Source organism: Lithobates pipiens, unplaced genomic scaffold (genome assembly GCF_037356315.1).
Source record: "Lithobates pipiens isolate NorthernLeopardFrog02 unplaced genomic scaffold, aLitPip1_a1.2 Scaffold_28, whole genome shotgun sequence".
NCBI lineage: Eukaryota > Metazoa > Chordata > Amphibia > Anura > Ranidae > Lithobates > Lithobates pipiens.
The window spans coordinates 67,885,953-67,890,519 of NW_027507789.1; positions in this window are offsets into that span (position 1 = coordinate 67,885,953).

A 4,567-nucleotide genomic window follows, 5' to 3' on the forward strand; every position below is an offset into this window, starting at 1 on the left:
CATACATGAATGGAGCATTGTGTGATTATGCACGTTTGATTGCTAGTACATATTACTTGTGTAGCTTACTGCATTTTTGAGCGCTCGTTTGCTACACTTGACAATAGCAGGATTCTATTTCTTTTGTATATCTGTAACCTATTCAGGTAACTGCCAGCACATACAGTATCTCACAAAAGGGAGTACACCCCTCACATTTTTGTAAATATTTTATTATATATTTTCATGTGACAACACTGAAGACATTTCACTTTGCTACAATGTATAGTAGTGAGTGTACAGCCTGTATAACAGTGTATTTTCTGTCCCCTCAAAATAACTCAACACACAGCCATTAATGTCTAAACCACTTGCAACAAAAGTAAGTACACCCATAAGTGAAAATGTCCAATTTGGGCCCATTAGCCCGGTGTTGTGACTCGGTGTTACAAAGTCTCAGGTGTGAATGGGAAGCAAGTGTGTTAAATATGGTGTTATTGCCCTCACTCTCTCATACTGGTCACTGGAAGTTCAACATGGCACCTCATGGCAAAGAATTCTCTGAAGATCTGAAAAAAAAAAAAGAAATGTTGCTCTACATGAAGATGGCCTAGGCTATAAGAAGATTGCCAAGACCCTGAAACAGAGCTGTGGCACAGTGGCCAAGACCATATATTGGTTTAACAGGACAGCTTCCACTCAGAACAGGCCTCGCCATGGTCAACCCAAGAAGTTGATTGCACGTCATATTCAGAGGTTGTCTTTGGGAAATAGACATATGAGTGCTGCCAGCATTGCTTCAGAAGTTGGAGGGGTAGGAGTTCAGCCTGTCAGTGCTCAGACCATACGCAGCACACTGCATCAAATTGGTCTGCATGGCTGTCGTCCAAGTAGGAAGCCTCTTCTAAAGATGATGCACAAGAGCTCACAGTTTGCTGATGACAAACTGGAACCATGTCATGTGCTCTGATGAGACCAAGATAAACGTATTTGGTTCGGATGGTGTCAAACTTGTGCGGCAACCAGGTGAGGCATTTAAAGACAAGTGTGTCTTGCCTACAGTCAAGCATTATGGTGGGAGCATCATGGTCTGGGGCTGCATGAGTGCTGCCAGCACTGGGAAGCTACAGTTCATCGAGGGAACCATGAATGCCAACATCTACTGTGACATACTGAAGCAGAGCATGATCCCCCTCCCTTTAGAGACTGGGCTGCTGGGCAGTATTCCAACATAATAACGACCCCAGCCCAAACATAGCTCCAAGATGACCATCGCCTTGCTAAAGAAGCTGAGGCTAAAGGTGTTGGACTGGCCAAGCATGTCTCCAGACCTAAACCCTATTGAGCATTTGTGGGGCATCCTCAAATGGAAGGTGGAGGAGTCCAAGGTCTCTAACATCCACCAGCTCCGTGACGTCATTGTGGAAGAGGACTCCAGTGGCAACCAGTGAAGCTCTGGTAAACTCCATGCACAAGAGGGTTAAGGCAGTATTGGAAAAGAATGGTGGCTACACAAAATATTGACACTATGGGCCCAATTTGGACATATTCACTTAGGGGTGTACTTTTGTTGCCAGAGATTTAGACGTTAATGGCTGTATGTTGAATTATTTTGAGGAGACAGCAAATTTACACTGTTATACAAGCTGTACACTGCGTATGGTCTGAGCCTGTCAGTGCTCAGACCATACGCAGCACACTGCATAGCAGAGAGACACAACTACTAGAAAAGACTGACTGTGTGTAGTGGGGATGCCTGTGTATTGGGTATAGTTGGGGGACTGAGTACTGTTGGATAAAAGTTGGGTAACCGAGTATTGTTGAGTACTGTTAAGTGACTGTGTATTGTTGGGGGACTGGGTATTGTGGAATAACTCGGTAGGGTTGGAGGACTGAGTATTTTTGGGGGACTGGGTGTTGTTAAGTACTGTTGAGCACCAGTGTATTGAGGGACTGAGTATTGTTGAGGAGTAGGACCTCCCAGGTAGTATTCTCAGAAATACTACCGGTACCTCGAGCCACACCAGAGAGGCAGCGGAAGATCAGGGAAATTAACATGGGTCAGATGGTGAATGCGCCAACAAGAAACAATGCGTTACTAGAACTACTGATTACTAACAATACAGACCTGATGTATAAATACGGGGCAACTTAGGAAGCGGCGATCACAGGTCAATTAGTTTTAGTATAAATCACAGAAATAGGAAGCAGAAGGGTAATATAAAGACACTGAATTTCCAAAGAGCCAATTTTATAAACTGTGCTCTCTGCTAGACGATATTAACCACTTGCCAACCAACCATTGTATATATACGGCGGCAGGTAGGCTCGATTGTGCAAACCGCCGTACCCGTGGATGTCTGTGCATGTGACAATGCCCTCGGCCACTGCTCGCCACAGGAGCGCACACCACGGGTCCCACGGACTCAGTGTTAGCTAGTGACTCATGATTGTGGTACACAGAGGCAGAATGGGGATCTGCCTATGTAAATAAGGCAGATCCCGTTCTGACAGGATCTGCTGTTCCCAGTGATCAGGAACAGTGATCTCTGTGGTGTTCCAGTGAGCCCAGCCCCCACACAGAACACATCCAGGGAACACAACCCCTTGATCACACCCTAGTGTTAACCCCTTCCCTGCCGGTGTAATTTATACATTGATTGGTGCATTTTTTTAGCGCTGAGCAATGTAATATTGTCTCTGGTCCCCAAAAAGTGTCACTTATAGCGGACTTAGTCTGGAGGACAAACCGCCAGACTTTCCGGCGGACCACTATGGCAGGAGTCCGCCGTACTTTTGAAATTAACAGACTTGCCCACACACGGAGGAAAGTCCGTTCATTTTGAACGCGGCTCCAGGTAGCAAGATTGACACGTCGCTGGCCCTGTCACCTGGTATGGACTTAAAGGGAGGCCCTACGCCGAAAAAACGGCATGGGGGTCCTCCCCAAGGTCCATATAAGACCCTTATCCGAGCACGCAACCCGGCCCGTCAGGAAATTGGGTGTGGACAAGCGAGCGACCCCCCCCCTCCTGAGCCGTACCAGGCCACGTGCCCTCAACATGGGGGGGTGCTTTGGGGAAGGGGGGCCCTGCGCTATCTTCTGCTCTTTTGCTAGCTCTTTTACTAGCGGAGGAGCCCGGCTTCTTGGTCGCCATCCGGGGGTCTTCTTCCGACTTTGGGGGCCTTGTCTCCCTCTTCGGTTCTTCTTGCCGGGCCTCCGCTTTCTTCCTATAGCTCTTTTACTAGCAGTGGCCCAGTCTTCTGATGCCACCGCCTCTTCTTCCGACTTCGGGGGTCTTGTCCCCCTCTTCGGTTCTTCTTGCTGGGCCTCTGCTCCTTCCAGTTCTTTTGCTAGCGGTGGCACGGTCTTCTGTCATCGTTGCCGTCAGATTTGTTAAATTTTTTTCACCAGGTGAATGGGTAGGGGTACATTGTGCCCCATACTCATTCACATAGGGTGGTGAGCCGGTATCTGGGGGCCCCCTTATTAAAGGGGGCTCCTGGATTCTGATAAGCCCCCTGCCCGCAGACCCCCACAACCAACGGCCATGGTTGTCTGGAAGAGGCCCTTGTCCTCATCCACATGGGGACAAGGTGCTTTGGGGTGGGGGGGCCGCAGGGCCCCCCTTCCCCAAAGCACCCCCCCATGTTGAGGGCATGCGGCCTAGTACGGCTCAGGAGGGGAAGCGCTCGCTCGTCCCCACCCCCTTTCCTGACCGGCTGGGTTGTGTGCTTGGATAAGGGTCTTATATGGACCTTGTGGGGAACCCCATGCCTTTTTTTGGCGTAGGGCTTCCCCTTTAAGTCCATACCCGTGACGGGGCCAGCGACGTGTCAATCTCGCTGCCAAAGGCGGCGACATTGACTTCCTTCGCTAGTCCCGGCTACCTGGAGCCGCGTTCAAAATGTACAGACTTTTCTCCATGTGCGGGAAAGTCTGTTCATTTCAAAAGTCCGGCGGACTAGCACACAGACGGCCGGATTGTCCACCGGACAATTTTTGAGTCAAAACTACTTTCTAAGTCCGCCAGACTTTTGGAGCCCACACATGGGTGGATTGTCCAGTGGACTCCGGTTCGGCGGACTTGTGTGTACGCGGCATTAGGGTCAGATTTGTCAGCCACAATGTCGCAGACCCGCTAAAAATCGCAGATCGCCATCATTACCAGTAAAAACATAAAAAATAAATAAAAGCCCATGAATCTCTCCCATAGTTTGTAGCCGCGGTAACTTTTGCACAAACCAATCAATATACGCTTATTACTATTTTATTTTTATTTTTTTACCAAAAACATGTAGCAGAATACATATTGGCCTAAACTGATGAATATATTTTTATATATATATATATATATATATATATATATTGGATATGTATTATAGCAGAAAGTAAAAATTATTTATATATTTCAAAATTGTTTATAGTGCAAAAAATAAAAACCACATGAGAGGATAGATTACTGGACAGCCGACCACCCATCCTTGGTAATCCACATATACCCCATCAGAATTCTGGAGACTTCAATGACACACACACACACAACAGGTAGCTTTTGTGTGTAAAGTGAGTCTAAAATCTTTATTC